The following is a 27,990-nucleotide window of genomic DNA, read 5'->3' as shown; positions in this document are numbered from 1 at the left end:
GGATCCCTGCCAATCAAGTTCATGGCTAGCTACTGCATTGTGGCACACCGCAATGATGGTTGTGCTTTTGCCATGAGTGCGTTATTGCAAGCTGACAAACAATTCTATGGGTGAACAGCATGCTAAATCATGTGACAAGATACTGCCACTTGGAATTATCACGTTGTTTCACTGCAAGTTTAGATGAAAAATAAATTCGCAATTTCTCAAAGCTTAGGAGGTTTGAATAGCTGCAATAGTGAAAGCGCGGTGCAAACTGTTTTGAACATTCACACACCCTGCGCAAAATGCTCCCCATTAACAGCATGTGGGCCCCACAAGCTGCAGCTGCATTGTAATATAACAGACACTTGCCTGGTGGTCTCCAATAGCTTCGAGTAGGTCCTCACGGAAGGGGTAAATGGGGAGGCTACGACGTGTTTCCTGGATGGTCAGCTTCTTGCGTTTCTGCTCGCTCAGCTCGGGCCCGCTGTCCTGTGGAATGGCACCCCTCGTTTGACTCTCATCTGACAGAATCTCATTGATACAATAGCTAGCAATAAAAATGCCAAAAGTGAGCTCACAACTCAGTGGCGACCGACACACACGACATCAAAAGCACCACAAATGGCTTCTTCGCTGTGCTTCCCCTGACACAGGCGCATACGAAAATGACAATTAGGAGATGATCTCAGCAACTTTCGGCCACCAGACTGCATGCGCTGCAAAGTTTCTTCTAGATTTCAGACAAAAGCCTGCAAGCACTATAACAGTTCTTTGCCAACAAATGCCAACCAACACCTTTTGCAAGTGAAAGTGCCACTGAAAGCCGCCGTACTTAATTCTTGAGGAACGTTTTTACTGGTTTTGGGTCACACATTATTGTGGACATCTCCGCATTTGAATGTAGCAACACAGTTTAACTGTGCAGTAACTTGGAGGAGCTGTACAAGAAAGACAGCCAATTCGTTCATGCAACGAGTCATCAGTGTTGGTATGATACTACTTCACAGCGCACGATTCTACCTGCACAGGCCTCATGACTTTTGCTCTGCTATGAGAAACTACTGAGGTAGTTTTTTCACTGACAAACATGCACAAGCACTGGAGCTATTTCTTACTTGACCTGAGTCATGCTGCATCGACTTTATAAGTAGCCTTTCCGATTTCAAGGCACAAACCGAATCAGAAGCCTCCTCAACATTCCCAATCACCAAAGAACAATGCAACTGCAATACAGTAGAACCCTGCTATAGTAAACTCGGCTATAGTAAAAACTCCGATAGAGTAGTCTCTGATAGAATAAAGTGAAGCTGCGGTCCCATTTCATCTTCCAAAGGCTACTGTACATTTTTTTTCGGTTATAGTAAAGATTTTCTTCGAAAAAAAAAACGGCTATAGTAAATAAGCGCCTGGCTGTGGTGATGTACTCCCCACGGAATGATGCCATCGTGAGACAAATAGATACCGAATGCGCTCCTTGAGGTGGCTCCACCACCATGCTCCAGAGCCGCGAGGAGAAGCTAACTTTTTAAAGCCCTTGAGGCCATGAGGCAAAGTGCGCGGCACGCACAGAAAAAGAAAAGCTGGCTATGAACGTAGAAAGAAGGCGGCACGGGTCACTGAGAAAGGAAGCCAGTAAAAGCACAGTGAGGATTAGGGAAGAAAAGGGCGTGTGTTCGTAGCACGGCAGCGCGAAGCACGGGGAAGCAGGGGCAAGAAGTGGAGGCGCTGCGGAACTGCGTAGGCGGCTTTGCTGCGTTTGACTTTGCCGCGCACGTTTCTTAGCTACTGCCTCTTAAATGATGCTGAAGCCACAGAAAACGATGCCAGGATCATGAAAAGCTTTGGCTTTTCACATGGAATCAAACTTGCTTTATTTTGATAGCCACATTGTATTCATATAAACGCAGTTCTTCCAAAAAACCTAAACGATATCGAAAACATCGTAATGTATGATAACTGATAATAAATAATTATCACATAAAAGGATGATAAGAGCAGGATGTAAGGTATTTCTAAGTGTTTCTTTTATAAACCAACACTTCGTGCTCAGTAAGCAGCGAGAGTGCATAGTCAGAGCCATGCCATCACCAACTGCTGATATAGTAAGGACCCTGATATAGTAATAAAGATTTTTGCTGGTCCGAGCAACTTTACTATAGTGGGGTTCTACTGTAAAGCTTGTTATTGGTGCATACCTTTGAAAGCACAATGCAAGCCCCGTTCAAGAATGGATGCGGCTCCTGGCAGCATCGCTCCCTCCACACACAGGGTGGATGACGCAGCCAGACAACTACTGTCACAAGTAGCTGCTGCACAGCATTTTCATTTTTCCTAGAGGGAACTCACCTGATGCTTTGTTCCCGGTACACGAAGTGCTTGGACAAATTCAATTGCGTCATCCAGAATGAGGTCGTACTTCTCTTCCTGGAAAGTAGAAACAAAAACGCCCCAAAGAAGGTGAGAAACCCCAGGGGTGAAAGAAAGGAAAAAGACGCCTCCATCCCTGTTTCTACAGTGATAAAGGCACTACATGGGATCTCAACAGTCTCCCTGCCCAAGAGAGATTTTCACAGCAGGATTCGCTCTTGTGTGAGCGTTCCCTTTCACGTACAGGAGAGCCTTCTCTAGACAGCTTCAGCTTTGAGTCAAGTTAGTTATCTGCTACACAACTGCATCACTCTGGCCAAAGGTGGCGCTCACCTTGCGTTTCTCCTTGGCATCCTTGGCACCGAAGCGCAAGCGGGCAATGACCATGCGCTCTTCTTCCCACTTGCGCTGCTCTGCCTGCGGCACCTGCTCCCGCTCATCAACCTCGACATACTCTTCAATGTCATCCTGCAGCACACAACACAAGGCCAACTGGTGATGATGCACTTCCAAAAAAGTGTATAACAGAGGGCAAGAATCTGCAATGCACACAATTCCCCAAAGTTAATCCTACATTCTTCGCAAACTGAGGGCAAAAGGGCTGTTCAAAGTAAGCATCATCATCACCACCATCAGCATTAGCAGCAGCAGCAGCAGCCTGACTATGCCCACTGCGGGGCAAAGGCCTCTCCCATGTCCCTCCAATTAACCCTGTCTTTTACCAGCTGCTACGCTTGCCTATTCTTTGAATCCACCCCGTTAGCCTTAATAACCAGCGGTTATCTTGCCTTCGCATTACATGCCTTGCCCCAGCCCATTTCTTCCTCTTGATTTCAACCATGATGTCATTAACCCGCATTTGTTCCCTCACTCACTCTGTCCACTTCCGGTCTCCTAAGCTACAGCTATCCTTTTTCTTCACATAGCTTGCTGCATTGTCCTGAATTTAGGTCGAACCCTTTTTGTCAGCTTCCACGTTTCTGCCCGATTATAGATGAGTACCGGTAGGATGCAGCTGTTGTATACTTTCCTCGTGAGGCCAAATGCCCCGTTCTTATCTTCCCAGTTCTTTCACTCTAGTATTGTGAGTGGCATAGTACTGGCTACAGTAACTGCCAAGGTCCACGTGCATGTGCACACCCTATCACAGCATGCACTAACAGCAGGTGGGAAAGTGAAGTGGCCACCCTCAGCATCTTTTTGGCTTGGTTTTTATGAGGGTTTAACATCCCAAAACGACTCAGGCTATGAGGGATGCCGTAGTGGAGGTCTCCGGAAATTTCGACCACCTGGAGTTCTTTAACGTGCACCGACATCGCACAGTACACGGGCCTCTAGAATTCCGCCTCTATCGAAATTCGGCCACCGCGCGCCATAACCACTGAGCCAATGCGGCGGCTCAGCACCTTTTCGTTAAGTCAGTTGGAGCTGGCAGCACACTGGCCCATCTCCCATTCGTAGCAACATGCAGCAGACTCCACAGCAGTGCAGACAGTGCAACATTCCCACCACTGCGCCACTTAATATAAGGCAGGGGTCCTTAATCTTTTCAGCCTCAGGGAACCCCACACGTCTTGGCTTGCATTCCTTCCAGCCCGACATGCATGCAAAATGTCCAAATTCAATTAATCATGATTGGCTGCACAGTAGAATAGTCTGCAATAAACAATTAGAGTGTGACAAGTCCCACAATAAAGTCAGCAAAAGTAAGGCATGGGTGCATAGTTTTAGGTACTCGGGGAACCCCAAAAAGCACTCGAAGCAGCCCGGTCTGAGAACCCCTGATATGCGGTGTAATCCCCTGTACCCAGTTGTCTTTTTGGCAGATAACAAGGTGCCAACTTGCTTTCTTTCAGCTAATCAGCACAAGCTGCCACATAGTTTTTCAACAATCTCTTCAACCATGCATTATGTAGTATGAACATTGTGCATTGCCAGCTGTAACTTGGAATAATCTTATTCGGAGGATTTTCCCACTGAAGAACACATGCACTACAAATGAGGCCATGCACAGGTGCCCACAAAAGTTTTCAGAACATGGAAACCACACAATTTTTTGGCAGTCTAAACATGCACTCAAGAACTTAAAGGTGCGGGGGACCTCAACTGCTCGCTCTAGGCAGCTGGAAAATGGGGCTTTCATGAGCACCTTTACACTGGCCGCTACTCTTCCCGCTTATCCTCCAGCAGACTGTTCTAAGCCACTTCCTTGCTGAAACCCGTTACCATCTACCAGTTACTCTCGCTCACAAAGTGGCAGGAAGAACGGCTTCACCAATGCAAAGAGCCAAGGTTTGGAGGGCCCTGAATGAAACAGCACACACTTGACGTCAGAGAAGAGGAACTGCTCGCCATGGATGTCGGCTTCCAGCTCAACCAGCTTGTCGTCTTTCCGCTTCTCCCAATACTTGCGACGTGACTCCACCCGCAGGCAAGGCAGGATCCAGTGCCTGTCTTCCGCCTCCACTTTCAGCCGTTTGGCAGCCCCCTCAAATGGCTGCGCGTGCAAAAGGCTGCCTCAGCAAGTGCAGGACTGGGCCTCACTCACTACGAAAGCAAAAGCAGCAGCAACAAAAAGGGAGTAAGACACAAAGACCGTGCAAGACAAAATGATCCCCATTACCACAAGATGCCATTTCCTATTAAAAAGCAAGTCATGGACAGAGAGTACCATGCTCTCAGTGGTTTGTAACGAAACATTCAGGCTAATTTGCTGCCCAGTGTACAGAGTTGAAGGAGAACATACTGTCGCAAGAAAAAATGCCTTCCCACTCTTGAGTGGTGACGTTGTCCATGTCATGAAGCAAAGACTTCAACGGACGAGTTTTTGATGGAATTCATCACAGTGGAGCCAGTGGAACAAAACTGACTGGCCAGTGTCAATCTTTACAGCCTCTTCCTAAAAGTGCTCCTTACATGCACAATGACTGGCTGCACAGCGAGACAATGAACAATTGCAGTGTCCTCCTAACGTAAAGTGGGGAGGATACCCTCCCAGGATCCTTGTTAAGCACTACCTATAGTTATATGTATCATCGAACCTTGCAATAGAGCACAGAGTGCCTACAAAAGCAGCAAAAAGAACCTCAGCTCAGATCCTAGACTCTTACTAATGTGACCCTTCCAATGCTCAAGACTCAAATTCAACACTATGCACATGGTGCAGAGTTTATACAACTGACATATCGGGTGAGTGTAGCGCTTTTCATGCTTCTTTGCACGCCCCTCATTTCTTGGAAAGAACTGCACATATACTACACAGTCTACTGAGCGCAGCAAAGAACACCTTGACATCACACCTGGTGCCAATCTTCTTCATGCTGTGAGAAATTTTATGAGGATAAGGAATCACATTTACGCCCTGTCTTGAGACTGCAAAGTCTTCTTGTTCCATTCTTTTATGCAGAAGACACACTGCTGACGACATTGGTGGGATAACCTGCTTGCTCGAGGCGCTTAACCTCATTTTCAAGGCTGCTGTTTGTGAAGTGCAGGCAGCTTTTGGCGAGTACTACTCCAGCTACTATTCCACATCCGACCAGCTTTCAATGTGCGCTTTTGTAGGGAAGATGGCTCTTTGATTTTTTTTCTGCGTGGATTGTATTTATAGCACGGAATACACCCTGAATTACAAAAGGATTTTCAGGCCCAGGAATTGAATGGAGTTGCCCTGAGGCATTCCTCAGGTAAACCTCAGGTCCTTAGATTCAGCAGTAAACCTTCTTAGACGGACATGTGTGACCTTGCTGTACAACATGCTTGTCGTTTATCGGCATGTTTGGCTCGCTTCGGTTTTCTATGATTCTGCCTTTGGTACAATGTGTTGCTGTTATCATGTTCGTTTGTCTCCTACTTCCCTCGCTAACCCCATCAAAACGTTTTGCTTTTTGATAGGGGTATCATCAGAATTTAAGTAAGTTGATTTGAAACGCACATGTGACTGCCTTCTGTGATCTCCCTAGATGGTACAAATGCAGCTCGTTTCAAAGAAATAACACAGAAGTTGTACCGTGCACATGTCGAATGTGTTATACCTCTGAAGGAATGAACCACCTTGCCCAAACACTTCAAGCAGTCTTGTCGATGATAACTTATGGATGATAACAAGCATTTGTTATCATGCCAGGTCTGCACTGCACTTGTAGGCTTTTTTTCTTCCTCCTACTATTCTGCAAGCATCGACCACTGGGTTAACATAGAAGTAGCTTCTTGGCAGTTGCGCACCCAAGTAAGTCAATCAACATGCACAACCGAGCATGCTCAGTTGATTAACAAGGTTGATGTGTACCCACGATGTACTCTCTCACAATTATCAACAGCTGGCCCTCTCAATACAGCATTATGCTGAAATTTTAGTAAAATAGTGCTATAAGCCACTTAGTAGAATGTTAAGTTGGGCGAGTTGGTATAGGTTCATGGTTGAAAAACAGCGCACAAAAGACTAGTCACAAGAGTAAAGGCGACGACAGAACAAGCGCTGAACTCACAACTAAGACTTTATTGCGAAAACCTGGGTATATAAGGAAGGCATAATCATGAAAACAAAATTGCACAAACAAAACTATGACAATGATAAAACTAGCGTGCGCCCGAAGCCCAAAATCTGCCAAGAAACGTGGTCTCGTTATCACTTAAAGCAACCGAAGGTTTGCTAACACAGCCCCGTTGCTCCGTTGCGATGAAGTATGCTTCTGCTACTTCCCGCGTGGTTTGATCTCTGTGAGAATACAACACCTTTGCTTGACTTAACAAAGCAGTGCACTTTTTCTTCTTGTTTTTCATCACTGCGCACCCCTTACAATAAGTAACAAGATAAGATTGGTCATTGCCTTTATCTAAATTGTTGTTGTGTTCTTGCAAACGCTTGTTCAAGCAACGGCCGGTCTGTCCAATGTAGCGGGCTCCGCAGGAAAGGGGAAAGCTGTAGACGACACACGTTTGGCAGTTGACAAACGGATCTGTGTGCGCAACACCGCAACCTTTTTTTCTTTTTCGACACTTTCTTCCTTTCTATCGCAGCACACACTTGTTTGAGCTTGACAGGAGCAGACAGCAATACATCAACGTTGAACCTTCTTCCTACATTGTGGGTTTTTTGCGCAAAAGACACGACACAAAGGAACGAGGTAGACAGGACAAGCGCTTACTAACAACTCAGGTGTTTATTGACATAACATGCTGATCTGCTGATCTGATATATGTATGCTAAGTCTCTTCTTTCCCTTTTCGTGTTTGATAAGAGCAGCTGCTGTATTTAAGCAAATGTTATGTCAATAAACACCTGAGTTGTTAGTAAGCGCTTGTCCTGTCTACCTCGTTCCTTTGTGTCGTGTCTTTTGCGCAAAAAACCCACAATGCTTAGGCACCAACTAGCCTGCAAAAACATACTCGCTTCTTCCTACATTTTTCAGTCCGTGGGAGACCCTGTGCAAATATGGCACAACTGAGGTGCCAGATTTTGGGCTTCGGGCGCACGCTAGTTTTATCATTGTCATAGTTTTGTTTGTTCAATTTTGTTTTCATGTATTATGCCTTCCTTATATACCCAGGTTTTCGCAATAAAGCCTTAGTTGTGAGTTCAGCGCTTGTCCTGTCGTCGCCGTTACTCTTGTGTGTAGTCTTTTGTGCGCTGTTTTTCAACCATGAACCTATAAGCCACATCTTCAAGCCATAGCATCAGTTTAGGTATGTGGTGAATCTTCATGAGCCTATCATTAATTCCACTTCCATGGTGCGACTGAATGCTTCTTCATATCTGGCGCCAAATTGTGTCGCACATCTCTCCTACACAGCATCTTCACGAAAACATTACTACAGGACTTCACCCATGAAATTTTCCTCTGTATGCACAAAATCAAGCAATAGTGTTTTTATTGCAACATTTCATTTTAGGTGATTTTAATAAAAGGTGTTAGCTCGGCTGCTTCAAAGCTTTGTTGTCTAGTGCTGACAACACAATTACAAGTACTTGTAAGCTTCTGGAGCACACTGCATTCAAGAGTTTTCAACACAGCAGAGAGCGTTGCCTTCATACCAGCATGGCTTCAGGAAAGGAACGCCTACTGGGACTCAGCTGCTGTCAACTGTGCACGAGTCCCCGAGGGTACTTCATGTTTCTGGCCAGACAGACACTCCTCTGTGGCCTTCAATGCAGTGCTTCATGATAAACTACTGCCTAAACTACAGTGCTCTGGACTACCTTCCAATAACGGAAGGTAGTCCAAAGCATGGGTAAGTGCATATCTCTGCAAAAGAAGTCAGTTTGTGGAATTAAACACTGCTTATCGCATGTGCTCGCTGTTGCCAGGTGTACCACGGAGCAATACTTAGGACTGGTATTGTTTCTTATCTATGTTAATGAATTAGTGGACGTGGTCGCCAGTGATATACCTATTAGGAGGTATTCTTGCAAATGAAGGACCCTGCAATCAACGGAGGATGGTGTTAAATACAGAGAAAATAGTACTCTTGCGTGTTACAAGAAAGAAGTCAGTCAGTGCTTTCTCACAGTCACTCCATAACAGTCCTGTCTCAGAAGTTCATAAGTGGAGGCGTGTGAACAATGAAATTTTTTAAATACGAATTGAATACGAATATGAAGAAAGAAATGGCTTCCAATATTGCAACAAATATTGAATATCTGTGCAGTATGAAAAAAATTTCGTAAAATCATAAACAGGCAAATGCGGTCGCCCTTACTTTTTTTCAAAACAGAGTATAGTCTTTGCAACTGAAATCAACACAATCGGACTGAGTTAGCACCGTAAAGCCTTTCCCATAGGGGTTCCTTGGGCGGTTGTGTGTGCCTCGCGCTAGCGCAGTGCAAGCGGTTTCCACAACAGCCCAGAGAGGAGCCGTTTCGACATCCTCCTCGCCCGATGGAAAGGTCTACATGGTCGCTGTTCAAATATTTGGGAATTACAATATATTCGGAAATTCTCGGATATCAATTTCTCTAATACGGATATGAACCGAATATATAACTACTCGATTTGTATTCAAAATTTCGAACTTTGCACACCTCTAATGATAATTGTCCCTAATCATATTCACAGATATCACTTTAAAGCTTCTGTAATGGCTACTCGAAAACTGACTATATTCACACTGTCAGTCAGGTGATAGGGAAATGAGCAGAATATAACCAACCCCTATTTACAGCCTTTACAGGTTATGAGAAAGTGTCTGACTCAGTCGAAATCTCGGCAGTCATTACAGAATCAGGGTGCAGATGTACGTGCCTTATGTGAAAATACTGGAAGATATCTACAATGGCTGCACAGCCACAATAGTCCGTCATCAAGTCACCAATAAAAATCCAATAAGGAAGGTTGTCAGGCAGAGAGACGTGATTTCACCAATGTTAATCATCACCTGTTCAAAGGAGGAAATCAAAGGCCTGGATTAGGAACCGTTGGGGATACGAGTTAAAAGAGAATACCTTAGTAATCTGCGATTCCCTGAGGACACTGCCTGACAAGGGATGAACTGCAAAGCATGATAATTGACTTGGGCAGGCAGAGCAGAATGGTGGGTCTAAAAATTAACATGCAGAAAACCAAAGTTACGATCAACAGTCTCGGAAAGAAGCAGCAGTGTACAATTGGTAGCGAGGCGCTGGAAGTGGTAAGGGAATACGCCTACTATTAGGCAGGTAGTGACCGCAAATCCGGATCACGAGACTGAAAAGAAGAATAAGAATGGGGTGAATCACATTTGGCAGGTTGCCTGAGATGACTGAATGGCAGTTTACCAATATCCCTCAAGAGAAATGTATACAAGAGCTGCACCTTACTGGTACTCACCTATATGGGCAGAAACGTGGAGGCTAATGAAAAGGGTTCAGCTAAAGGACAACGCAGGAAGCTTTGGAAAGGAAAATGATGGGTGTAATCTTAAGAGACCGGGTGCGGGCAGAGTGGGTGAGAGAACACGCGTTCGTTAACGACATCCAAGTTGAAATCAAGAGGAAGAAGTGGGCTTGGGCAGGGCACGTAATGCGAAGGCAAGGTAACCAATGGTTGTCAAGGATATCGAAATGGATTCCAAGAGAAGGCAAGCGTAGCAGAAAGTTGGGTGGGTAGATGAGATGAGAAGATTAAGAGGATTAGGTGGCCACAGCTGGCACAGCACAGGGCTAATTGGAGGGATATGGGAGAGGCCCCCTTCCACAAGGATGCCAGACAGGGGGAGTTGGAGTAGCTGCACACTGTGCAAGAAGAAACGACGACGAAAGGAAGGGGACAGACACGAGAGGCCCTTGTCCTGCAATGGGCACAGTGGGGCTGATGCTGGCGATATTTGAGTAAACAGTAAACGTGAACACATGTGGAGCATCACTTCCATGCTGAAGGTAATAACCTGTCCAAGTTACAGGGATGACTGACAGCAAAAATTGGGCGAAATAAATGTATGGAATACGACCAGAGCGTAAATTACCTGCATTATCTATATTCTTCTCATGTGAAGTGTAATTCACATCTCTGTAAGATGTGCACAATCATCTAAAGACCAGTCAGCTGAAACACAATGCCTTACTGCCAACTGTCAATGTTTTCTTTTATTCATTTCATGGGGATTTCGACCACTCAGGAATCTCCTATAATTGGTTTCTTGGCAGAATCCTCAAAAAAAAAAAAAACAGAGTCAAGCACTGAAACTTGGCGACTGCAACAGTATTTAAGACAAGGTGAGCAGTAAAGAGAATGCCACATGCCCTTTTGTCAGGGCGCTCGACGATGTTGCGCTTGTCTTTCCCCCGATCACGCAGCTGGGCTGCAAACTCGTCCCGTTCCTTGAGATCCCGAGTCCCAGCTCGGTTCCTCCTTCACCCTACTCACAGGTGGCCTGCAGCAGACAACAACAAAAAAGTTACGTCTCCAAACCTTCAGTCATGTAAGCCAGGGATAATCTTTTCTTGACAAATCATCACTAAGGGTTGGAAATCTCTTTATATTTTTTTCAAATTTGGAACACTTCGTTCGGCGTTCATGTCAGAACATGGTGTTTGGTTGATCCTGGGTATTACCGTATTTAAGCGTGTAATTTGCGTTTTTTTTTTTAAATTCAGGTTTCAAAAGAGGGTGCGCAAATTATGCAAAATTTTGGTGAACATGTCCTAAAAAACTCTACAAGGTTCACATAACGCACAATACATATTGCCACCTATACGTAGACCCCTATCGTACCCCTCGCTGGGCAAAAAAAAAAAAAGGTTGACTTAAATATGAGACGCATACCCCTCCCGCCCTGGCTTACGTTTTGTTGCTCCCCGTGTGGTGGCATGACAGCCTGTGTGCAGCTCAAGGCAATAACTGCACAAGGATACAATCGCGAAGCCAGCAGTGCGAAGCAAAGGAGACAACGGCCGATAAAACGACACCCTCGCGTGCAGCCCGTCTGACTAGCGGCAAACTGCACAGCAAAATGCTCGGCAGTTTTGGATTCGGGCGTGCGTGCAACTCTTCGCCTGGGAAAGCGACTGCCAGCGCGAGCGAGCTGGATAAACGGTGCATACTTCATGCCCTCGCCACTCACACCTTTCGCAACCGCATGTGGCAACGCGGCCACGCCTATTTTTCCAAGCCTGCCTCGCATGCATCCACGCACACGCTGTGGTCTGGCCCAGCAGGGAGTGCAAAATAAGCGAGTAAAAGTTTTGTTTTAAAAAATCCAGGTAAAAGGTTGGGGGGTGCGCAGATTATGTGCAGTCACAAATTATGCGAGGTATATTCTACGGATGAATTACCATTTGTTTTCCATGATATTATAAGTGGTATTTCTATGTAGTCAGAAATCACTTGTGTACCTTGGTCTTTCTTCAAAAAGAAAGCAGTCAAAGGAAAAAAAAGCAGCTAGCTAGTATATGTCAAAATGATCTTACCTGTTATGTACTATAGTCTTTTATTTGTGTAAATGTTTTATGACAGTGACAAGCAACATGAGACAGAAACATGAGACAACCCTGCACACAACTCACAAAGTGGAGCGTGGGGTGGCAATGCCATTTTCATTTTGGATGTGCTAGGAACTTGTCTCGACTTGCCACACTGTTACCACAAAAAGCGCACGCAGCCGTGGCCCCGAGCACGATCTTGCGATGTTTGTGGGTTTGTGCCAAGTGAAATAAACACAAAAATGCAATAAATATCCACGACTGGGATTCAAATTCGCACTGGCGCTAGGCTGTAGTACTACTTAATCCCCTCGAGACTGCACTAAAAAGGTTGTGTTCAATGCCCACCAAAATACTAAAAATCTCAGAGTGCTAATGGCAGGGCATACCTCTCCTCGTCGCTGCCATCATCTGCTTTCCGACGAAGGTGCCTCTTTTTCGGTGACTTCTGCAAAAAACAAAGAAGAATAATGAGCTCATTCATTGACTGCAAAAGGCCCCCCTTCCAATGATATCATGGTGCCAGGTTTAGCACGCTGCATCCCATCAATGTGACACAGTTACGCAAGTGTAAAATAACACTGCACACTCTTCTGAGACGAGTCAGTAATGCACAATGGGTTAATGCAGCTAGGAAGAACTGGTCAATACCAAACACAACCGATATTCTTGAATGGACACGAGTTTAATAATACATACAAAAGCCCTGCAGGTAAGAGAGGCTATATTGAGAATAATAACACATGACGATTATGTACTGGTTGAAAAAAACGTCATGCATTCTTCTGCATTGCGTTTGGCAGAGCCCTTATAGTGCTGCACATGAAAAACCAATCCGTCCAGGCGGCCAAATTAGGGTGCATCTATGAAGCAACCTTTAACTTGAAAGTGAAAGACGCAAGACCTGACACCCCATGCCCAGCATCTGGTGTGTACCACTGCTCCTGCAATGGCCTTCAGAAGCACCAACAGGCACAATGACAGCAGCCAGTGAAATCATTGAAGTGAAATTTTCAGGCTCACAACTGGCCATTCCTGAAGTTCTTCAATGCGTTTATGGCAAGGAAAACACTGCAGGTGAGCCTAGTACCTAACCTAAAGGGGCTCTGTGGCCGAACGGTAGCCGCCAGTAACTATGTTGTATTGTTCCCACAGTGACAACCTTACACAACCATGCGAATACAGTAAAAGCTCGCTGCTTCGAACTTCAAGGAACCGAAAAAAACATTTGAATGACCCCGAAAAAGACTGTCAACAACTGCCTGCATCACGGTATATCTATTTATTAAAAGACTAGGCAATGGGTGCCTGCTTTAGAGAAGAATGACACAGTAATGACTCTTTCTTAATGTTTCTATCAATGCATTATTGCGTGCATACTGTCAGGAGCACTGAAACATCAAAATTAGACGATGAACCGAACCACATGCACAGAAGCGAAGGAAATGGTGCTGAAGTGGCAAGCAAAAAAGGCAAGTGGGGGGGGGGGACCAGCGACGCACCAATCAGCATCTAAAATGTGCTCAGCTAGGTTGGCTTGGTTTTCTGATGGTGGCTGGTTGAGCTGCCATCCCCACGGGCTGGCGCAAAGCTCCGAACAGCGAAACCGAAACTAAGTGGTTGGACTGTTCTTGAACATGGCGCTGTCCATCATTCGTCATGCCTGCCACCAGAGGTGCACGAGTGAATACACGGCATGGAACAAATACTAAGTATGGCTATTTCGACAACCTCTGGACGCACCTATCATACCTGGATGCGGGCCTCCCTTCGGAAGTCCGTTTGAATTAACCGGTGCAAGATCTGTAGCGGTCCGGCGCCACAGACTTACATAAGCGCTGGCAAGGACCACACTGGCAGTTAGAACGAAGGCAAGATAACCGACCTACCAACTAAGCTTAATGTTCAACCCTTGACAAGAGCCCTTCAATCATCCTCGTATGTGAACACAACAAAGACAAGCCAAGAATACCCCTCGCATTATATTCAGAACCAGGGTATGAACATAGGGTCAATTCTTCCCGTCTTTTTTTTCCCCCAAGCTTTTCAAGATAGCTAAAGTGACCTTCACCACCAGGCTTGGGAGGAGCCATTAGGAGAAGCCAGCTTTTCAACTACCGTGAGGCAACTGTGGAAAGGAGGCGGTGGGGGTCATTGAGGAAGAGAAGCCACCGAAAGAGTTGAGTGCTGGGAAAGCAAAGAGAGGCAGCACTGGGCGGTGGCTGTCGCGTGGGAGGCTGCGTGCATTCAAGTATCGGAGGATTGCCTTTGCTCAGTTGTGGCACGCGCATCTGAAGCATTGCATCTTATATACATTGTCATATCCACTGCTTCTGTATTTTAACGCGCTATCTGCGTTTTTTGAGGAGGCCCGTGGCTATGGTTGGCATGAAATATTTAAGATTGCATAAAAATCTTTATATTTATTTTTAGAATTCACCCGAGCTCTCAAACTGCTCTCTCGCGTTATATTAGTGCAAATAAGATAAAAGCCATTTGTTTCATCAAACTGTCGTCACTTTTCATGTCTGTAAATCCAATAGCACACTTTAAACTTTCATCCTCCGCCGTCATCAACAATATCAACACTAAAATATTGAAGAACAGCAGAGATACATGTTCATCTCTGTTGTGCTTGTTGTCCACTCAGCCACTCCTCACAGGCCATCTGCCCAAAGAATAAAAACACGGGAAGGTCGTTCCAGTCTACAAATCAGGTAACAAGAACTCACCTATAAATTATCGTCCCATCTCTCTAACTAGTGTTCCTTGCAAAAACATGGACCGTGTCCTCTACACCCATATCATGACATTTCTTGATTGTAACAATTTTTTCCATCCTGCACAGCACAGGTTTTGCCGGAGTTACTCCTGTGAGACCCAACTTGCCACTTAACCCAACTTGCGCAACTTGACCCAACGATCTGCACGTTAGCTTTGATTCTCATTTCCAGACTGACATCATACTTTTAGATTTTGCTAAAGCCTTTGATAAAGTACCCATAAACACCTACTGCAAAAACTTTTGCGATTAAACTTGCACCTCGATATTTTGAAGTGGAATGAACAGTTTTTGAATAATCCTTCCCAGTTAGTCTCTGTTAACAATAGAAACTCTAATTCGCTGCCTTGCATGCAAGTGACTAAGCAACTGAGTGGCACGTCATAGTGAAAATTTCCAACTTGTTGGAACATCGCTGCTCACCTCTGCGACAACTCATAACAGGTTTTTGCGCTGCCGCAGCCGGATTTGCTAGCCTTTTCACTTGCATGTGGAACAGGTATTTGAGAGTTTTAGCCCCACTGTATGCCAAACACGGCAGCTACAGCAACTATAGCTAGGCAAGCCTGGCAACAGTAGCAACGGTAACGCGTTACCGTATTTGCCGTACGGATGTCCAGCTAAGCTAAAACTGTCCATTAGTAACGTCAGGCGTCCCACAGGATTCTTTGCTTGGCCCACTACTTTGATAAGTTTTAAAATAGGGGGCCCCAAGCTTTGGGGACCCCCAAGAAGTTTGGGGCGTCACAGTACGCAGGCCCAGAACGCAAAGCCCACCTTGCGTCATGGGTTAACGTTAGCGGGGAACACTATTTGCCGCGCCCGGTGCGCCCAAACGCGCTTTACGTTTGGGCAACATGGTGCTGCCCGTCGAAGCGGGGCCTCTCGATTCACCACAGATTCATCGTTGACACTAGTCTCATGCTCACGGCAAATGAAAGGCACACAAAGTTTTCACTCTGTCTGAATATGACCGCACCACAAAATTTTAGCCATAAAACAAGCCAAATTTTCAGATCGCTTCCGTGTTTACAGAGCTGCTAGGCTTAGCGATAGCGAGTGCACGTCGTTTGATGTCAGAAAGCACTGGAGGTTCAAACCAATGATCTCCGCTTTCAAATGGGTCCAAAAAGGGGCCACGAAGAACTGGCATTCCATTACCACTCCGTTTTCTTATTTATGCAGTAATTTTTATTTGTGTGTATGTTAACAGAAACGAAAATAATTACATTTCTGAGAGTTACCATTTTGCGTTCTGGTGCAATGGTAACTCTCGATGGCGCTGCACGTGGTAAAAAATCTAAAAAAATTTTAAAAGCATTCCTTGTTTATAGCGTTTGTTTCGGTTATTTTATGTGAATTTAATGCTGCAGAAAAGTAACCAGATATATGAAAAAAAACCTTTTCGCTTGTTTATTTTCTAGTTTTTAGCATTTCTCTTCTTGACTGCAATGGTGCTGCAGTCAATGAACCGAAGCCTAGCATCACTGTGTAGAGAAAACCCCTACTGTGCACGTGTCCGTATCATAGGGGCCAGCAGCAGGACTTGTGGCCCCCTATTCTAAAACTCTCTTTCTTTTCTCACATACATTAACTATTTACCGTCACACGTAACATCTAACATTAGGCTTTTTCTTGTCACCTTTTCTTCGCTGTACTGTGAGATTAAAACTGACTGATTGATTGAACTGATTGATGATTGATTGATTGACATACATATGTTCACTGACGACTGTGCTCTTTATCATGCTATTCCTATGATCCACCGCCACTGTAGTACTCCTATCTTTCCTTATGTAATTTGTAAAGTCCCTATACAACTAGCACAGTCATTCAAGTATTTAGGCGCAACATTCTCTAGTGATCTTTCTTGGAGTTTGCATGTTACTAACATAATACCACCAGTGAACAGGACGTTAGGGTTCTTAAAACATCTACATCATGCTCCCAAATATGTAAAGTTATTAGCCTACAAATCACTTGTCAGGTCTAAACTAGAATTTGCTTTGCCCATTTGGAATCGTCGTCAAGCTTATCCTATTAATGCTCTCGAATCTGTTCAAAACCACGCCACTTGTTTCATTCATACATCGTATTCTTAAGAACTCAGCGTTACCTCCTTAAAAACAGCACTGGATTATCACCCCTATTGCTTGTGGTCGCATTGCCAGCCTTCTTAATTTCACAAATTTTTTCACACCCCTACGCATATCGCACCTTATTATCTTCGCCCTGTTTGCAATCACACTGCACTAGCCATCAGCTACAAGTTGCCCATCCACGTTCTCGCACTGCCTGCCACCTTTCCAATTTTTTTCCCTCACACAGCTGCAGGCGGGAAAGGCCTTACAAACAACACTGCTATCATCACCTGCTCATCAAGTTCATTGAAAATGTAACAAATTTCCTGTTATTGCAACTACGCTTTCTTAATCTTACCACCCCTTATGCAACACCCCTTATTGGGGCCTTTAATGCAATAAAATAAAAAAAGGAAAAAAAGGAAACGCATTCCGTGAAAAATGCTTAAATCCACGACTTTTTACGGATTCACAGGGCCTTAACCACAGCGGTATTAGAGGAGAGCAATGACAGGAAATGAAGGGAAAACGACCTTCAGTGGAGAACACTGACCACTTGGCTCACAGTAACAGGCCAGAAGGAAAGGTTCCTAACATGGGAATAATTTTCGTTTATAATTATTCCCTCATTAGGAATCCATGCCCCATTGGGAATTCCCCTAAATGCACCGGACTAAAGAAGTTATGAACAGATAAGAAGCTGTAGCCAGATACAACTTAACTCTGCAGTGAAGCTCCGCCCACAATCAGGACCACTACATGCAATTTCTATGCGACAAAAAAAAAGCACTCCGTTGTCAAAGCTTTTATCGTTACTTAAATAAGGAACTAATCACAAGACAAAATAATAAGATCAAAAATTTTAATGTTTCTGGCTTGCATGATGCAGCGAAGCACAAAAGGCAATTTCATTTACTAATTGTGAGTGGTCCACGGAGTAACACACGATGCCGTGGACCATGGCCAACTTTTAAGTTGTATCCTACTACAGCATATGTGTAATAAGGGAGTAATAACTCATTGACGTCCACCCAAGTGCAGCCATACGGCTACAAAGGAAAGCTTTGAAAGCTCTGACCAGCATATGTGTGCTCAAGCATAATACGACACACCACTACTTTGGCAACCACGAGTGCATCTGCAATGTGAGCATCTACAAGACCAACCTTGGCTGCACCAGCCGATGCTGTCGAGGGCGCCTCATCATCGCTGTCAGGCAGCAGTGCATACTTGGCGTTCTGCTCGAGCACTTTACGCACGGCCCGCTCATGGGCCCGTGCAGGCTTCTCCCGAAGTTCTTTGTGTGGTACCTGCAAGCGTGCAGCATACTTCTCGTCCACCTGCCAGAAAGTTAGCAATAACCCTCCCCGTAATACAACCCCCGAGCAGCTCAGATGAAAAGGCTTGGCTGAGTGGACGTTTAGAAACAGTTTCCGAAAAAAGAAAATTATTTTTCTCACGTTACCGCCTTTTTCAACAATGCTCAGCAAATCATCACTACCACCAACCCTTTCATCATTACCTTTAAACCTTCCCCGTTTGGCTACATACATCACAGGAGGGCCTCCACTATAGTTTTGCAGCCTTACTCAGCACTGATGCAACCTCTCAGGGTAGCCGAGGCATTTCAGTGCTTAGTAAAAAGTTCTATGCTTTAGCAAACACCCTGATGTGACAAAGAGAAAATTGATGCACCACAATGCATGCATACATGGGAGAACGACAATAGAATGGCTTGCTCTGAGGATGTTTGCTGTTTCCTTATATCCTACATGATGCAATAGCACATGAGGTCAATGCCAAGATTTTGAAGAGCATCCAACATGGCAAAATTGACCGCCTTTTATAGCAGCAACCATATTATTTCTCATGATTAAGGTCTGAAGCTGCAGAAAGTGAAACGCCCCTGAAAAGGCCAAGCAGACATTGTTTCTGGTTAAGCTGAGCACCAAATTACTCAGTGCAAGCTCATGCAGTTCTCCGACCCCATGAAATTGCGAAGAAAGTGCAGAGCACCACATATACAGCTCTGCCCAAGCTGCACGAGGGCCATTGACAGCGGCTACTGTGTGGGTGCACTCTACACAGGAGAGCAAGCCATTACATGCGAACACCAATGAGTTAGGAGGAGAACGTGATTCGAATGATGCTTGCACAGTTCCTAAACGGAAGAACTTGTGGCAATTAGGTGGCAGCCTGGTACTACCAACTAGGCTGCAGCTCCAACAGACAATTGACGTCATACTAGGGTACACATCCGCATTTGGCCTAATTACCCAAATCGATTGACATTTTTTTTTTTCCTTTAGGTATGCGAACACAGTTGTGCTCCAAGAAGAGCACAAGCACACATGGAGTGGCACATTAACTGCCCCTCCCCAAGCTTTGAAAATGCAGCAAGAGTCAGCCAAAATTTTCTGAAACCCGTTTCAGACTCATCTTTCTTCGTTTCCTCTGCAAAGCAACAAGACGATTAACGACCGGCAAAGTGAAGCCACAGGCGATCGCTCCATTGAACTTCTCTCAAGTCCAAATAAATCTGGACACCGTGCCCCACTGGCCTATCACGAAGGCAATCAAGGGCAGAGCCAACAGTGCGTACCTTGTCCCACAGTTGTCCCATGAATCGCGCAACATCGTCGTCCACCGAAATGGTGCCTGTTTCACGTATCTTCTCAACGAGGTCCTGCCGAGAGGAGCTCTTCTGGGCCATGTTAACCAGAAACTGGGCAACATAGCGATCGCTCAACCCCAGAATGGAGTGCAGCTGATCGCTGACCCACTCTTCCACGCCAGCCGTGGCTGGCGGACACTCAGTCAAGCGATCAGTAGCAGGCCGACTCGCACGTCGCGGTGCGCGGACACACAACGCGACGACCGCGGAGCACCGCCGCGGAAAATTTCTCTCAGCTGTTACACCTTGACCTTCATTGGTTTACGATGCGATATTCGCCACAATTACGAAAAACAGGCGTCGTTCAACCAAAAGCTGGCACCATGGCTGGAAACAACACACGGGGGAAAACGACAACACGTCGTACGCGCGGCGCCATGTTCCTAGGGATTTAGATTTGGATTTGGATATGTGGCTTTCCGTTCGTATCGTCGTCTCCTTACGAAAAAAAAGGAAACACCTCCGTAAGTGTCCTAGCCTATTTTGTAGGAGGCCCTGCAGTTTTCTTAGTCTTCATAAAGATTTTTTTGTACAGCGTCAGTCGACGCTTGGTTGTTTCCACCCATAGAGTTAATACCACCAACTTTCCACCGCACCGACCATTTCATCTGTGGCAGCCACATTGCCATCTAGTGGCCGTAGTGGCGGGAAACCAAGGGCCTGCTCAAATGACAAGGTCTTTTTTGGCTGGTTTTCTACATGCCATACCAACAGGCCCACCATTCTGCTCTGCTCAAATGACATTCCAACCGAATGTTGAGGATGGAGCGTCAGCATGGAGGAAGGAAGGAACTATGGTCAGGCAGGTGTTGGCGGTGTTGGCATGAGTGCACGTGCCTCTCCGCCGCTTCGTCGGCTCTGCGCTTCGTGGACAACTATGCGGGACGGCGATCACGAGACGGCAGAGGAGCATCGCATTACGCGAGCGCCGAAACGAAGGCAGACGCTGCGTCGCGTATCGTAATATCGATAGCAATGTAATCCAGTTTCTTTATTAAACTTGTAACTATGTCTTTGTACAGAGACTTACGGCTGACATGGCACCGAAGATCATTAACGGACCATCAGACGGACCAACAGCAGCCTACAACGTTGCCGTAACCCGAGCGAGTGAACGAGGAGCTGCAAGTGCACCAGTATTGGTAACCGGCGGGGAGGACGCTTGGAATCCGAGAAATTGGTCATGTGAGCGGGGTCTGTCACAACTCCATTGTGTGCCCAAAATGCGAGCCACACAGCGGCGACAGTTGCCGCGCGACTGCCTTGAAGTGCGCCAATTGTTGTGGCCCTCACGCCTCTTCCTCGAAGGACTGCCCTCGCCTAAAGAGAGAGGGCGGTACTGAAGCAAATGGTGCGTGACCATTCCGCCCACAGAGAAGCCGCTGCAAAGGTGCGACGACGTCGTTCGCGCCGCCGCCGAAGGTCGTTGAAGGAAAGAAATACCTTCGAAGAGAAGACCCCAAGCGGCAGTGCAGCTTGTCCGCCTCCACCGACAACAAATCAGGAAAGCCCGGCGACTCGTGAAACACGCCCTGCTGCCTCTGACACAACGTGGCCACCACTGCCAAAGCCTACAGCACACACTTCGTCCGGTACGTTGCCGCACCCCATGTCTGCAACACCTACGACTGATCCGGGCAAAAGGCATGATTCCGACCACGGCCAAGATATACAAGTGATTGCAATGCTAACGTCACTGATGAATATTGTGCGTGCTCTGCTGTCCGGCTTGCGCACGCCAGCAGCACACAACGCACTGCAAGTACTGGACGCGCTACAGCCAGTTCTTGCAGCTCTACATTAGAAGGCACCATGGCTCCCCCGGAACAATCTTTTACGAAGAAAGTCAAGCAAGCTTTTATTTTTCAGTGGAATGCCCGCGGGCTCCAGTCCCGGATTTCAGATATTCGACATTATGTTTATGAAAACCGCTTCCCCATTCTTGTTATCTGTGAACCGAATCTACCCAACATTTTGCGATTATCCGGTTATGAAGCTTTCACTTCCCCCACGCACAACAGAACCAGCAAAGTCATCGTGTACATTCGACGTGAACTTACATATGTGCTTCATTCGGTTCCCCCACACAATGACAACCAGTATGTTTGCCTCACAGTGAAGAGCCGTGACCTCACGTTTACGCTTTTGGCTGTGTACATGGCGCCGTCACGGCGCTTTGACGAAAAAAGGTTGAGTGATTTGATGCAAGCCACCTCCGGTCCATGGGTGAGTGACTTCAATGCTCACCACACCATGTGGGGAGGCGTTAGGATGAACCTTAGTGGAAGGAAACTCGTCTCCTTCGCCTCTGACCACGGCCTCCAGTGCCTAAACGACAGATCCCCGACGTATATTCGAGGGGTGACCTATAGCAGCTGCCTAGATTTGACTTTCGTTTCGCGATGCCTAACCAACAACGTCCAATGGTTTTCGGATGTAGAAACCCATAGCAGTGACCACATCCCAACCTACCTGATTTTTACCGGCCATTGCACGTCCCGTTCTGCCACACGTATGCAGCGCATTGATTGGACAGTTTTTAAAGCGCGTATGGAGGATGCATGCATGGAAGGATTCTCGACAGGTCTTGAACAAAAATTAAGGAGGTCATGGAGAGCGCTACGTGTTGCTACAACACCGTCGCAAAGTACACCGACTTTGATATTTAATTACAGCGACTGCGGGCACTACGGCGCAGGGCAGAGCGCAGATACCGACGCACAAAGTCGCGCTTAGACCTCAGAGATGCAAGACGCCTGCAGAAGAAAATCCAGCACAGAATTCAAGCCCTGCAGACACAACGTTGGAGAACATTTTGCGAGACACTTGACCCACGAAAGCCTTTGTCACGCGTTTGGAGTGTGATCCGTGGCCTTCGCACGTCCCCTCAACAGCGCCACCCGTTTAAATCCCTCGCGCTCCACCAAAAACGCAGCGAGGTCGCGGTAGCCGAAGAATTTTGAGCAAGGATAACAGGCCAACCGAACCCATCCACAACGCTGCACTGCAGTGATGTTCCACCCTCGCGGGATTCACGAATGGATAACCTGTTCTCCATAGAGGAACTTGACGCTGCGCTGGCTTGTTGCAGAAGGTCGTCATCGCCGAGGCCCGATGGTGTGACATAATCCGCGCTCGCCAACCTTGGCCAAGAGGCTCGACGGGTTCTTCTGGACACATACAACAAGTCATGGTGCGAGGGCATAGTTCCTAATGCATGGAAGACCAGTCGTCTCGTACCACTCCTTAAACCGGGAAAATCACCACTCGACATTTCAGCATACCGACCAATTGCACTCTCCAGCAGTGTCGGGAAAGTCATGGAAAGAATGTTGTTAACACGCGTGGAATGGTACCTGGAGCGATACCAAATTTACCCTGCATTTATGTCTGGGTTTCGACATGGCCGCTCTTCCATTGACAATGTGGTTGACCTTGTATCGTCCGTCCAGCACCAAAAAAACTTGAAAAGATTGACTGCGGCACTATTCTTGGACATCAAGGGCGCCTACGGCAACGTAACGCATCAGGCCATTTTGGACGCATTAGAAGCTGCTGAGATTGGAGGCCGCATGTTCAGCTGGATACACAGCTATTTGTCAGGGAGGTCGTGTTTTGTCCAGACTGAAGACGGACCTACCTCTTCGCATCTAAATTCGCGCGGAGTCCCACAGGGTGGAGTGCTGAGCCAAACTCTTTTCAACATAGCTCTCATCGGCCTGGTTGACTCATTGCCACAATCAGTCCAGATCTCAATATACGCCGATGATATCTGTATTTGGGCATCAAGCGTGACCCGTCCCCAAGTTCGTGCGAGACTACAAAAGGCGGCAACGATACTGACCACTATTGGAAAAAAAGGCAACAATGGAAAAATTGGAAACCAACACTGGAAACCTTGGTGGATTATGGTAATGGAAAATACGTTGGAATGACGGGGCATGTTGGAATGACTGGGCACGTTGGAATGACTGGGCACGTTGGAATGATTGGGTAAGTTGAAATGACTGGGAGATATTGGGATGACTGGGAGATATTGGGATGACTGGGAGGTGTTGGGGCAGGGGCCATGCGGCAATGTTACGTCTGTCGCAATGAGACAGCAAATTTCAAAATAGATGAAGCTCCTACAGCCAGTTTTATTTTGTGTTCATGCTCCTCTTGCTCTCCTTTAGCCACTTGCCAATGCAGCTGGGCCCCATGAAACAGCCTTGTTGATGTACCACCGGTGCATGAGGGCTTGGGAAAACTGGGCGATGCACTCTGCAGAAAAGATTGAAATGAAAGAATTATAATCCACAAGTTTTTATTCTTGCCAGTATTAGAGTGCTAAAAAAGTAAACTCCGTATTGTGGCCACAGGAATAAAGTGAACCTAAATCAAGAACCACTGAAGCTATTCGCACTCAAAAAGAAAAATAATTTGAGGTTCTTATTCAATATATCATATGCTCGTCATTAAGTACCATCATCAGCAGCATAACTAGTACCACTGCAAGACAAAGGCCTCTCCTATATCCCTAAACATAAGCCTGACGTGTGCCATAATGAGCAAAATAAAAAAGCCATCTTTTTTGTCCTCTGAAGGCTTTTAGTGGGGTATTAATAAGAGGGACAATATAAAGGTAACATCAGAAGGGTGACTGCAGTAGCACAGCTGAGATATCGCAGACGATACACTAAGAAAAGAGGCATACACTCCATTGATACATCAGTTGCAAAAAATAAAAACAGCAGCAAACAAAAGGTAAAACAAACCAGTGTCAATGCTCTAAGCGATATCACTTATTTCCATAATTTTGAGGGACCACATGCAATGAAAATGTGGTGAGGTAGCCAATTTATTCTTCAATGGGAACAGGAAATATTTCTTGATTTAGTGGTATTGGCATCCTGGTCTGAAGCGGGGCAGCAACATTTAACATTAAGTTGTGGAAAAGTATTGTAGAGTACATGGAACACACCTAAACGAGCGATTTCCCCTTTTATGCAGTGATGTCTGGTGGTCAAATGAGATGACTGATTACACATATGCTGTACCAAGTGTCGCTGTTGGATTAAAGGGAGTTGGTGGCATAGCTTCAAACAGTTTGGTGCAAAATTGAAAGAGCTAGGGAATACTTCAGTTTGGAATCAATAAAATTTTTATGCATAAACTGCGCAGCACGGCAAGAGCACACAGATCATGACATGCTCCAAGCATGTGGGGCTGCATCTGGTTAAGGTTTCTCCATACCATTAACCCTAGAGGTGGGAAAGGAGGTCAATACATTGTGACAAAACAATGCAGACAAGACAAGGACAACGAAGGAATAAATACGATGGCATGAGTGCTGACTATCGCCAATGTGTATTGGAAACCACGTCAAAATATATACACTGTGGCCTAAAAAAACAACGAACAAAGGACACCTTGTGTCTACAACATTGCATGAGTTGAAAACAAAACAAAAACTGATAAAGAAGCATTTAAGAGCATGAACTCTTCCTTAGGAAGCGATAAAGAAGGTGTGCTAACACAGTGATTGCGGTTTCTTTTTAATTTCAGCGGCCTCTACTATCTCACGCACAAAATTTTCTGTGTCTGTCAGGCAAAATGCAGAATGTGAATTCCGGTTCACAGCGTTTAGGATCTGGCAAACAATTGCAATTGCGACAGTGAATCATCAAAGTTCTCCCCCAAGCTTTGTTCACATCGTCGTGGTGGTCTTTTAAACCTCTCAGTGACACACTTGTTTTCCCAATGTAAACATAGCCGCATTTCAAGGCGTTCGAACACACTATGTCTTCTGTGCAGTGCGCGAAGAGACTCTGATGGATAATCTCGGTTGACTACAGGTACTGAAACTTCATAGGTTTAGAAAAACAATATCAACGCCAACTCGACTGCCTATTTAACTGGTGCGACCAATCGTGGATGTAGGGAACAGGTATGTACAACCTTCCTTTTGGGAGTTAGTCTCGACGGGGGCACAAAAGGAATGTTACAACTTCTGCTTAAAGCAATCGGCTAAAGACACTGACAAAGGTTCTGAATATCCAGTAAAGGACAAACGGTATATGAGCTGGGCAAAACTGGATGTCATGGCAATCAAACAGGATTTCATTAAGGCATTTTTGAAACAAAGGTTAGTGACACCTCTTGACCAGCTTAGACTGAACCGAAGAAAATGGTAAAAGTAGCTTGTTTTCCCTTGGCTCGTAAGCCCAACAAGTGTAGCCACCCAAGATTGAGATTGTGGGAATCCTGGCTTTCCGCCGTCGCCTTTGCGCGGCTAGCCGGCCTCCCGCGTTGTTTCTCCTCTTTCCCTTGCTCCCGCCTCAGGCGGTGGAGAGGCGGCTGGGTGACTAATCACTGTCATTTAGCCACAGCTCCGCCCTGGCTCCCCAAGGGCCTTTGCCATTGGCGCCTTTTGGCGGGAATTTGGGACCCGCTTTGTGCGGCCGCGCACCCCGCGACCGTCCGAGCGGGGCCCAGAGAGAGAGATCCCTCCGAGACAGCGCAAGGTGCGTACGCTACTGTTTTGTCCGTGCCGGCCTTTGCCGTTCGGACCAGTGCATATACTCGAGCTCGCCCGCACGTGTCCTCTGACCTGCAGCGGCTCGAGCCTGTCCAGCGGGGTCCAGCGACCTCCGACAAGCGTACCTTGCGTTGATTGCCCACTCTCTCTCGCAACCGGCCCAACGGTCGACACGAGAGAGAGATCACAGCACTGCCGCGGGGACATTCTCCTGCAGCGGCGTGCTAGCGGCGCACATTGCTCGAGTCGCTTCGTGCGCGCAGCGGAGCCTTGCTCCTCGCGCGCCCCCGGGACGGGGTGACGATTGAGTGCGTGTGTACTGCTGAAGGACGACGTGAATAAACGTCTCCTTGGTGAACTTGGAGGCATATTTCTTTGCGGCGAATCGCTCTCCTCCCAGCGGAGGTTGAGTGCACCGCATCGGTGTCCCAGTGTGTGTGTGGTGACGGCTGATCGGGGCCCTTGGCTCGCGCGAAGCTCGAACCCGCGGTGGGTGGTGGCCTGTGTCCATTTAGAAACCCACAACTGGCGCCCAGTTGTGGGTTTCTAAGTTGTGGGGCTCATGGTTACGCGCGCACACAGCCACAGCCACAAACACGCATACACCGGCACGTGCGCGGACGCTGGTCGGCGACAACGACCCCCCCCCCCCCCCCCATCAGAAGCGTCCAGAGGCGCCGCAGCGAGGGTCAAAGGGTGCACTTTCCGCCCCCCATCGCCCCAAACGCCCCGCCAACTTCCCCTCCATACGGGCCGCACAAAACTCGCACCGCGACACACGGCTCCTTAACGAGCCAACCACCCACAGTCGGGCCGGAAATTAGAAATGGCGCGCTGTACAAACGACACCTAATCCAATCTATTCCTTCTAAAGATAAGAGCAAGCACGAGCGGGCTGAAGTTTGCCTATGTACAAGTCTGGTAAAAAAAAACTGAACTCCAACACAAACTCATGTTACCTATGTACATCTCGGTACGTTAGAACGAAAACAGACGTACAAGCAGGAAACGAAAGTGGCTAGAAACTGACTCAAGCAAACAAATAAATAAACTGATAAACACACAAGGCTGGAACTGAGCATGCTGCCAAAACAACAAAAAATAACACACCGTGCTTCACCTGGGTAGGGCCTGACGAGAAAGCTCGCCAGCTAACTGAGGCTGCGTGCCTTCGGTTGCGGAAAAGTCCGCCGTCCGGCATAAATCACACCGGTGACCGTCGCCTCAGATTGTACCGGTGCTGCGTACGCTTGCGTTCCGCAGCACCAGTTGTGCCTTTGCGCTTGCCTTTGATACCAATGGGTACCGGCGCAAGCTCGTCAGACCGTGACGCGTAGGCCTTCAGGTCTACGATGTGGGCACGGCTGGTTTTCCCCGTAAGGGAATCCTCCAGCAGGTACGCGAGTGGCGACCAGACTCTGACCACTCGGTACGGACCAAGCCACTTAGGAGCGAGCGAGGCTGAGAACCCCTTGCTCGCATCGCTAAGAACGTGGTTGCGCTTCAGGACAAGATCACCCACCTGAAAAGTCAGGCGGCGGTGCTTGCGGTCATATTGAGCCTTCTGTTGGGCTCTGGCTGCCGCCAAACTCTGCCTTGCTCTGTTGAGAGCCCGATCAAGCCGGTCCCGAAGCGTCGACGCATAAGCAGAGCAGTCTGCCCGCGTCTGCTCATCCCCAAGCTGGC

General features: G+C 46.8%; 1 pseudogene across 1 annotated transcript; it reads right to left on the bottom strand.

The window, feature by feature from the left end:
- Window positions 1-297: 297 nt before the first annotated feature.
- On the bottom strand, window positions 298-21,432 carry LOC149326184 (pre-mRNA-splicing factor ATP-dependent RNA helicase DHX16-like; annotated as a pseudogene). The gene is made up of 10 exons (XR_016286527.1): window positions 21,411-21,432; window positions 20,369-20,479; window positions 19,713-20,035; window positions 18,277-18,420; window positions 12,637-12,695; window positions 11,069-11,199; window positions 4,677-4,849; window positions 2,686-2,914; window positions 2,332-2,409; window positions 298-474 (listed from the first exon to the last, which is right to left on the bottom strand). The product of XR_016286527.1 is annotated as a pre-mRNA-splicing factor ATP-dependent RNA helicase DHX16-like (transcript).
- Between the last annotated feature and the right edge of the window lie 6,558 nt (window positions 21,433-27,990).

This window comes from Amblyomma mixtum, chromosome 10 (assembly GCF_055824585.1).
Source record: "Amblyomma mixtum isolate Tamu chromosome 10, ASM5582458v1, whole genome shotgun sequence".
NCBI classification, from domain to species: Eukaryota; Metazoa; Arthropoda; class Arachnida; order Ixodida; family Ixodidae; genus Amblyomma; species Amblyomma mixtum.
This window is presented reverse-complemented; position numbering and strand designations above follow the sequence as displayed.